Source organism: Schistocerca gregaria, unplaced genomic scaffold (genome assembly GCF_023897955.1).
Source record: "Schistocerca gregaria isolate iqSchGreg1 unplaced genomic scaffold, iqSchGreg1.2 ptg000224l, whole genome shotgun sequence".
Lineage (NCBI taxonomy): Eukaryota > Metazoa > Arthropoda > Insecta > Orthoptera > Acrididae > Schistocerca > Schistocerca gregaria.
Genome location: NW_026061744.1, coordinates 4,921,146 through 4,932,102, shown reverse-complemented (window position 1 = coordinate 4,932,102; position 10,957 = coordinate 4,921,146).

The window sequence follows — 10,957 nt, the reverse complement described above, 5'->3', positions numbered from 1 at the left end:
AGTTTTAGGAATCGATTATTGACTTTTTAGCTGGCTTTGGTGCCTTGGACATGAGCTAGGACTTTAAGATTCTGCATGAAAGAAGGACTAGCAGCCGAGTTGCGCGGGAGAATGTGAAAAGTGTTCATATGTAGTAAAAACGTGAGAAATCCGTCCTTCTTCGTCATTTGTTATCGAATCGACTTAAAGCCAGATCGTCACATTGGCCGCTCTTCTCTCTGAAACGGTTGAGCTTATCGTCTGCAAAGCTATGTCGCGTGTTGCCGTAGGCGGAAACAGGCAAAGCACCATAGTAGAACACAGACGAATCTTCTAAGTTGATGTAATAGCCAGTAAGAAGTAGTCCAATTCAAGATTTAGGTATCGATTATTGACTTTTTAGCTGGCTTTCGTGCCTTGGACATGAGCTAGGACTTAAAGATTCTGCATGAAAGGAGGACTAGCAGCCGAGTTGCACGGGAGAATGTGAAAAGTGTTCATATGTAGTAAAAACCTGAGAAATCCGTCCATTTTCGTCATCTGTTATCGAATCGACCTAAAGCCCGATCGTCACATTGACCGCTCTTCTCTCTGAAACGGTTGTACTTATCGTCTGCAAAGCTATGTCACATGCTGCGGTATGCGGTGACACTAAAATCACCACAGTAGAACACAGATGAAGCTTCTAAGTTGATGTAATATCCAGTAAGATGTAGTACAATTCAAGTTTTAGGTATCGATTATTGACTTTTTAGCTAGCTTTGGTGCATTGGACATGAGCTAGGACCTTAAGGTTCTGCATGAAAGGTGGACTACCAGCCGCGTTCCACGGGAGAATGTGAAAATTGTTCATATGTAGTAAAAACCTGAGAAATCCGTCCGTTTTCGTCATTTGTTATCGAATCAACTTAAAGCCAGATCGTCACATTGGCCGCCCTTCTCTCTGAAACGGTTGTACTTATCGTCTGCAAAACTGTGTCGCGTGCTGCGGCATGTGGAGACACTAAAAGCACCATAGTAGAACACAGATGAAGCTTCTAAGTTGATGTAATACCCAGTAAGAAGTAGTACAATTCAAGTTTAAGGTATCGATTATTGACATTTTAGCTGGCTTTGGTGCCTTGGACATGAGCTAGGACCTTAACATTCTTCATGAAAGGAGGACTAGCAGCCGAGTTGCACGGGAGAATGTGAAAAGTGTTCATATGTAGTAAAAACCTGAGAAATCCGTCCGTTTTCGTCATTTGTTATCGAATCGACTTAAAGCCAGATCGTCACATTGGCCGCCCTTCTCTCTGAAACGGTTGTACTTATCGTCTGCAAAACTATGTCGAGTGCTGCGGTATGCGGAGAAACTAAAAGCACCGTAGTAGAACACAGATGAAACTTCTAAGTTGATGTAATAGCCAGTAAGAAGTAGTACAATTCAAGTTTTAGGTATTGATTATTGACTTTTTAGCTGGCTTTGGTGCCTTGGACATGAGCTTGGACCTTAAGATTCTGCATGAAAGGAGGACTAGCAGCCGAGTTGCACGGGAGAATGTGAAAAGTGTTCATATGTAGTAAAAACCTGAGAAATCCGTCCGTTTTCGTCATTTGTTATCGAATCGACTTAAAGCCAGATCGTCACATTAGCCGCTCTTCTCTCTGGAACGGTTGTACTTATCGTCTGCAAAGCTATGTCGCGTACTGCGGTATTCGGAGTAACTAAAAGCACCATAGTAGAACACAGATGAAGCTCCTAAGATGATGTAATAGCCAGTAAGAAGTAGTACAATTCAAGTTTTAGGTATCGGTTATTGACTTTTTAGCTGGCTTTGGTGCCTTGGACATGTGCTAGGACCTTAAGATTCTGCATGAAAGGAGGACTAGCAACCGAGTTGCACGGGAGAATTTGAAAAGTGTTCATATGTATTAAAAACCTGAGAAATCCGTCCGTTTTCTTCATTTGTTATCGAATCGACTTAAAGCCAGACCGTCACATTGGCCGCTCTTCTCTCTGAAACGGTTGTACTTATCGTCTGCAAAGCTATGTCGCGTGCTGCGGTATGTGGAGACACTAAAATCACCATAGTAGAACACAGATGAAGCATCTAAGTTGATGTAATAGCCAGTAAGAAGAAATACAATTCAAGTTTTAGGAATCGATTATTGACTTTTTAGCTGGCTTTGGTGCCTTGGACATGAGCTAGGACTTTAAGATTCTGCATGAAAGAAGGACTAGCAGCCGAGTTGCGCGGGAGAATGTGAAAAGTGTTCATATGTAGTAAAAACGTGAGAAATCCGTCCTTCTTCGTCATTTGTTATCGAATCGACTTAAAGCCAGATCGTCACATTGGCCGCTCTTCTCTCTGAAACGGTTGAGCTTATCGTCTGCAAAGCTATGTCGCGTGTTGCCGTAGGCGGAAACAGGCAAAGCACCATAGTAGAACACAGACGAATCTTCTAAGTTGATGTAATAGCCAGTAAGAAGTAGTCCAATTCAAGATTTAGGTATCGATTATTGACTTTTTAGCTGGCTTTCGTGCCTTGGACATGAGCTAGGACTTAAAGATTCTGCATGAAAGGAGGACTAGCAGCCGAGTTGCACGGGAGAATGTGAAAAGTGTTCATATGTAGTAAAAACCTGAGAAATCCGTCCATTTTCGTCATCTGTTATCGAATCGACCTAAAGCCCGATCGTCACATTGACCGCTCTTCTCTCTGAAACGGTTGTACTTATCGTCTGCAAAGCTATGTCACATGCTGCGGTATGCGGTGACACTAAAATCACCACAGTAGAACACAGATGAAGCTTCTAAGTTGATGTAATATCCAGTAAGATGTAGTACAATTCAAGTTTTAGGTATCGATTATTGACTTTTTAGCTAGCTTTGGTGCATTGGACATGAGCTAGGACCTTAAGGTTCTGCATGAAAGGTGGACTACCAGCCGCGTTCCACGGGAGAATGTGAAAATTGTTCATATGTAGTAAAAACCTGAGAAATCCGTCCGTTTTCGTCATTTGTTATCGAATCAACTTAAAGCCAGATCGTCACATTGGCCGCCCTTCTCTCTGAAACGGTTGTACTTATCGTCTGCAAAACTGTGTCGCGTGCTGCGGCATGTGGAGACACTAAAAGCACCATAGTAGAACACAGATGAAGCTTCTAAGTTGATGTAATACCCAGTAAGAAGTAGTACAATTCAAGTTTAAGGTATCGATTATTGACATTTTAGCTGGCTTTGGTGCCTTGGACATGAGCTAGGACCTTAACATTCTTCATGAAAGGAGGACTAGCAGCCGAGTTGCACGGGAGAATGTGAAAAGTGTTCATATGTAGTAAAAACCTTAGAAATCCGTCCGTTTTCGTCATTTGTTGTCGTATCGACTTAAAGCCAGATCGTCACATTGGCTGCTCTTCTCTCTGAAACGGTTGTACTTATCGCCTGCAAAGCTATGTCACGTGCTGCGGTATGCGGTGACACTAAAATCACCACAGTAGAACACAGATGAAGCTTCTAAGTTGATGTAATATCCAGTAAGAAGTAGTACAATTCAAGTTTTTGGTATCGATTATTGACTTTTTAGCTGGCTTTGGTGCATTGGACATGAGCTAGGACCTTAAGATTTTGCATGAAACGTGGACTAGCAGCCGAGTTCCACGGGAGAATTTGAAAAGTGTTCATATGTAGTAAAAACCTGAGAAATCCGTCCGTTTTCGTCATTTGTTATCGAATCGACTTAAAGCCAGATCGTCACATTGGCCGCCCTTCTCTCTGAAACGGTTGTACTTATCGTCTGCAAAACTTTGTCGCGTGCTGCGGTATGCGGAGAAACTAAAAGCACCGTAGTAGAACACAGATGAAGCTTCTAAGTTGATGTAATAGCCAGTAAGAAGTAGTACAATTCAAGTTTTAGGTATTGATTATTGACTTTTTAGCTGGCTTTGGTGCCTTGGACATGAGCTTGGACCTTAAGATTCTGCATGAAAGGAGGACTAGCTGCCGAGTTGCACGGGAGAATGTGAAAAGTGTTCATATGTAGTAAAAACCTGAGAAATCCGTCCGTTTTCGTCATTTGTTATCGAATCGACTTAAAGCCAGATCGTCACATTGGCCGCTCTTCTCTCTGGAACGGTTGTACTTATCGTCTGCAAAGCTATGTCGCGTACTGCGGTATTCGGAGTAACTAAAAGCACCATAGTAGAACACAGATGAAGCTCCTAAGATGATGTAATAGCCAGTAAGAAGTAGTACAATTCAAGTTTTAGGTATCGGTTATTGACTTTTTAGCTGGCTTTGGTGCCTTGGACATGTGCTAGGACCTTAAGATTCTGCATGAAAGGACGACTAGCAACCTAGTTGCACGGGAGAATTTGAAAAGTGTTCATATGTATTAAAAACCTGAGAAATCCGTCCGTTTTCTTCATTTGTTATCGAATCGACTTAAAGCCAGATGGTCACATTGGCCGCTCTTCTCTCTGAAACGGTTGTACATATCGTCTGCAAAGCTATGTCGCGTGCAGCGGTATGTGGAGACACTAAAATCACCATAGTAGAACACAGATGAAGCATCTAAGTTGATGTAATAGCCAGTAAGAAGAAGTACAATTCAAGTTTTAGGAATCGATTATTGACTTTTTAGCTGGCTTTGGTGCCTTGGACATGATCTAGGACTTTAAGATTCTGCATGAAAGAAGGACTAGCAGCCGAGTTGCGCGGGAGAATGTGAAAAGTGTTAATATGTATTAAAAACCTGAGTAATCCGTTCGTTTTCGTCATTTGTTATCGAATCGACTTAAAGACAGATCGTCACATTGGCCGCTCTTCTCTCTGAAACGGTTGTACTTATCGTCTGAAAAGCTATGTCGCGTGCTGCGGCATGCTGAGACACTAAAAGCACCATAGTAGAACACAGATGAAGCTTCTAAGTTGATGTAATAACCAGTAAGAAGTAGTGCAATTCAAGTTTTAGGTATTGAATATGGACTTTTTAGCTGGCTTTGGTGCCTTGGACATGAGCTAGGACCTTAAGATTCTGCATGAAAAGAGGACTAGCAGCCGAGTTGCACGGGAGAATGTGAAAAGTGTTCATATGTAGTAATAACGTGAGAAATCCGTCCTTTTTCGTCATTTGTTATCGAATCGACTTAAAGCCAGATCGTCACATTATCCGCTCTTCGCTCTGGAACGGTTGTGCTTATCGTCTGCAAAGCTACGTCGCGTGTTGCCGTAGGCGGAAACAGGAAAAGCACCATAGTAGAACACAGACGAATCTTCTAAGTTGATGTAATAGCCAGTAAGAAGTAGTCCAATTCAAGATTTAGGTATCGATTATTGACTTTTTAGCTGGCTTTCGTGCCTTGGACATGAGCTAGGACTTAAAGATTCTGCATGAAAGGAGGACTAGCAGCCGAGTTGCACGGGAGAATGTGAAAAGTATTCATATGTAGTAAAAACCTGAGAAATCCGTCCGTTTTCGTCATCTGTTATCGAATCGACCTAAAGCCAGATCGTCACATTGGCCGCTCTTCTCTCTGAAACGGTTGTACTTATCGTCTGCAAAGCTATGTCACGTGCTGCGGTATGCGGTGACACTAAAATCACCACAGTAGAACACAGATGAAGCTTGTAAGTTGATGTAATAGCCAGTAAGAAGTAGTACAATTCAAGTTTTAGGTATTGATTATTGACTTTTTAGCTGGCTTTGTTGCCTTGGACATGAGCTAGGACCTTAAGATTCTGCATGAAAGGAGTACTAGCAGCCGAGTTGCACGGGAAAATGTGAAAAGTGTTCATATGTAGTAAAAACCTGAGAAATCCGTCCATTTTCGTCATTTGTTATCGAATCGACTTAAAGCCAGATCGTCACATTGGCCGCTCTTCTCTCTGAAACGGTTGTACTTATCGTCTGCAAAGCTATATCGCGTACTGCGATATGCTGAGACACTAAAAGCACCATAGTAGAACACAGATCAAGCTTCTAAGTTGATGTAATAGCCAGTAAGAAGTAGTACAATTCAAGTTTTAGGTATTGAATATTGACCTTTTAGCTGGCTTTCGTGCCTTGGACATGAGCTAGGACTTTAAGATTCTGCATAAAAGGAGGACTAGCAGCCGAGTTGCACGGGAGAATGTGAAAAGTGTTCATATGTAGTAAAAACCTGAGAAATCCGTCGGTTTTCGTCATTTGTTATCGAATCGAGTTAAAGCCAGATCGTCACATTGGCCGCTCCTCTCTCTGAAGCGGTTGTACTTATCGTCTGCAAAGCTATGTCGCGTCCTGCGGTATGCGGAGACACTAAAAGCACAATAGTAGAACACAGACGAAGCTTCTAAGTTGATCTAATAGCCAGTAAGAAGTAGTACAATTCAAGTTTTAGGTATCGATTATTGACTTTTTAACTGGCATTGGTGCCTTCGCCATGAGCTAGGACCTTGACATTCTGCATGAAAGGAGGACTAGCAGCCGAGTTGCACGGGAGAATGTGAAAAGAGTTCATATGTAGTAAAAACCTGAGAAATTCGTCCGTTTTCGTCATTTGTTATCGAATCGACTTAAAGCCAGATCGCCACATTGGCCGCTCTTCTCTCTGAAACGGTTGTACTTATCGTCTGCAAAGCTATGTCGCGTGCTGCGGTATGCGGAGACACTAAAATCACCATAGTAGAACACAGATGAAGCTTCTAAGTTGATGCAATAGCCAGTAAGAAGTAGAACAATTCAAGTTTTAGGTATCGATTATTGACTTTTTAGCTGGCTTTGGTGCATTGGACATGAGCTAGGACCTTAAGATTCTGCATGAAAGGAGGAATAGCAGCCGAGTTGCACGTGACAATGTGAAAAGTGTTCATATGTAGTAAAAACCTGAGAAATCCGTCCGTTTTCGTCATTTGTTATCGAATCGACTTAAAGCCAGATCGCCACATTGGCCGCTCTTCTCTCTGGAACGGTTGTACTTATCGTCTGCAAAGCTATGTCGCGTACTGCGGTATTCGGAGTAACTAAAAGCACCATAGTAGAACACAGATGAAGCTCCTAAGATGATGTAATAGCCAGTAAGAAGTAGTACAATTCAAGTTTTAGGTATCGGTTATTGACTTTTTAGCTGGCTTTGGTGCCTTGGACATGTGCTAGGACCTTAAGATTCTGCATGAAAGGACGACTAGCAACCGAGTTGCACGGGAGAATTTGAAAAGTATTCATATGTAGTAAAAACCTGAGAAATCCGTCCGTTTTCGTCATTTGTTATCGAATCGACTTAAAGCCAGATCGTCACATTGGCCGCTCTTCTCTCTGAAACGGTTGTACTTATCGTCTGCAAAGCTATGTCGCGTACTGCGGTATTCAGAGTAACTAAAAGCACCATAGTAGAACACAGATGAAGCTCCTAAGATGATGTAATAGCCAGTAAGAAGTAGTACAATTCAAGTTTTAGGTATCGGTTATTGACTTTTTAGCTGGCTTTGGTGCCTTGGACATGAGCTAGGACCTTAAGATTCTGCATGAAAAGAGGACTAGCAGCCGAGTTGCACGGGAGAATGTGAAAAGTGTTCATATGTAGTAATAACGTGAGAAATCCGTCCTTTTTCGTCATTTGTTATCGAATCGACTTAAAGCCAGATCGTCACATTGGCCGCTCTTCTCTCTGAAACGGTTGTGCTTATCGTCTGCAAAGCTATGTCGCGTGTTGCCGTAGGCGGAAACAGGAAAAGCACCATAGTAGAACACAGACGAATCTTCTAAGTTGATGTAATAGCCAGTAAGAAGTAGTCCAATTCAAGATTTAGGTATCGATTATTGACTTTTTAGCTGGCTTTCGTGCCTTGGACATGAGCTAGGACTTAAAGATTCTGCATGAAAGGAGGACTAGCAGCCGAGTTGTACGGGAGAATGTGAAAAGTATTCATATGTAGTAAAAACCTGAGAAATCCGTCCGTTTTCGTCATCTGTTATCGAATCGACCTAAAGCCAGATCGTCACATTGGCCGCTCTTCTCTCTGAAACGGTTGTACTTATCGTCTGCAAAGCTATGTCACGTGCTGCGGTATGCGGTGACACTAAAATCACCACAGTAGAACACAGATGAAGCTTCTAAGTTGATGTAATATCCAGTAAGATGTAGTACAATTCAAGTTTTAGGTATCGATTATTGACTTTTTAGCTAGCTTTGGTGCATTGGACATGAGCTAGGACCTTAAGGTTCTGCATGAAAGGTGGACTACCAGCCGAGTTCCACGGGAGAATGTGAAAATTGTTCATATGTAGTAAAAACCTGAGAAATCCGTCCGTTTTCGTCATTTGTTATCGAATCGACTTAGAGCCAGATCGTCACATTGGCCGCTCTTCTCTCTGAAACGGTTGTACTTATCGTCTGCAAAACTGTGTCGCGTGCTGCGGTATGCGGAGAAACTAAAAGCACCGTAGTAGAACACAGATGAAGCTTGTAAGTTGATGTAATAGCCAGTAAGAAGTAGTACAATTCAAGTTTTAAGTATTGATTATTGACTTTTTAGCTGGCTTTGTTGCCTTGGACATGAGCTAGGACCTTAAGATTCTGCATGAAAGGAGGACTAGCAGCCGAGTTGCACGGGAGAATGTGAAAAGTGTTCATATGTAGTAAAAACCTGAGAAATCCGTTCATTTTCGTCATTTGTTATCGAATCGACTTAAAGCCAGATCGTCACATTGGCCGCTCTTCTCTCTGAAACGGTTGTACTTATCGTCTGCAAAGCTATGTCGCGTACTGCGATATGCTGAGACACTAAAAGCACCATAGTAGAACACAGATCAAGGTTCTAAGTTGATGTAATAGCCAGTAAGAAGTAGTACAATTCAAGTTTTAGGTATTGAATATTGACCTTTTAGCTGGCTTTCGTGCCTTGGACATGAGCTAGGACTTTAAGATTCTGCATAAAAGGAGGACTAGCAGCCGAGTTGCACGGGAGAATGTGAAAAGTGTTCATATGTAGTAAAAACCTGAGAAATCCGTCGGTTTTCGTCATTTGTTATCGAATCGAGTTAAAGGCAGATCGTCACATTGGCCGCTCCTCTCTCTGAAGCGGTTGTACTTATCGTCTGCAAAGCTATGTCGCGTCCTGCGGTATGCGGAGACACTAAAAGCACAATAGTAGAACACAGACGAAGCTTCTAAGTTGATCTAATAGCCAGTAAGAAGTAGTACATTTCAAGTTTTAGGTATCGATTATTGACTTTTTAACTGGCATTGGTGCCTTCGCCATGAGCTAGGACCTTGACATTCTGCATGAAAGGAGGACTAGCAGCCGAGTTGCACGGGAGAATGTGAAAAGTGTTCATATGTAGTAAAAACCTGAGAAATTCGTCCGTTTTCGTCATTTGTTATCGAATCGACTTAAAGCCAGATCGCCACATTGGCCGCTCTTCTCTCTGAAACGGTTGTACTTATCGTCTGCAAAGCTATGTCGCGTGCAGCGGTATGTGGAGACACTAAAATCATCATAGTAGAACACAGATGAAGCATCTAAGTTGATGTAATAGCCAGTAAGAAGAAGTACAATTCAAGTTTTAGGAATCGATTATTGACTTTTTAGCTGGCTTTGGTGCCTTGGACATGATCTAGGACTTTAAGATTCTGCATGAAAGAAGGACTAGCAGCCGAGTTGCGCGGGAGAATGTGAAAAGTGTTAATATGTATTAAAAACCTGAGTAATCCGTCCGTTTTCGTCATTTGTTATCGAATCGACTTAAAGACAGATCGTCACATTGGCCGCTCTTCTCTCTGAAACGGTTGTACTTATCGTCTGAAAAGCTATGTCGCGTGCTGCGGCATGCTGAGACACTAAAAGCACCATAGTAGAACACAGATGAAGCTTCTAAGTTGATGTAATAACCAGTAAGAAGTAGTGCAATTCAAGTTTTAGGTATTGAATATGGACTTTTTAGCTGGCTTTGGTGCCTTGGACATGAGCTAGGACTTAAAGATTCTGCATGAAAGGAGGACTAGCAGCCGAGTTGCACGGGAGAATGTGAAAAGTGTTCATATGTAGTAAAAACCTGAGAAATCCGTCCGTTTTCGACATCTGTTATCGAATCGACCTAAAGCCAGATCGTCACATTGGCCGCTCTTCTCTCTGAAACGGTTGTACTTATCGTCTGCAAAGCTATGTCACGTGCTGCGGTATGCGGTGACACTAAAATCACCACAGTAGAACACAGATGAAGCTTCTTAGTTGATATAATATCTAGTAAGATGTAGTACAATTCAAGTTTTAGGTATCGATTATTGACTTTTTAGCTAGCTTTGGTGCATTGGACATGAGCTAGGACCTTAAGGTTCTGCATGAAAGGAGGACTAGCATCCGAGTTGCACGGGAGAATGTGAAAAGTGTTCATATGTAGTAAAAACCTGAGAAATCCGTCCGTTTTCGTCATTTGTTATCGAATCGACTTAAAGCCAGATCGCCACATTGGCCGCTCTTCTCTCTGAAACGGTTGTACATATCGTCTGCAAAGCTATGTCGCGTGCTGCGGTATGTGGAGACACTAAAATCACCATAGTAGAACACAGATGAAGCATCTAAGTTGATGTAATAGCCAGCAAGAAGTAGTACAATTCAAGTTTTAGGAATCGATTATTGATTTTCAAGCTGGCTTTGGTGCCTTGGACATGAGCTAGGACCTTAAGATTCTGCATGAAAGGAGGACTAGCAGCCGAGTTGCACGGGAGAAAGTGAAAAGTGTTCATATGTAGTAATAACCTGAGAAATCCGTCCTTTTTCGTCATCTGTTATCGAATCAACTTAAAGCCAGATCGTCATATTGGCCGCTCTTCTCTCTGAAACGGTTGTGTTTATCGTCTGCAAAGCTATGTCGCGTACTGCGGTATTCGGAGACACTAAAAGCACCATAGTAGAACACAGATGAAGCTTCTAAGATGATGTAATAGCCAGTAAGAAGAAGTACAATTCAAGTTTTAGGTATCGGTTATTGTCTTTTTAGCTGGCTTTGGTGCCT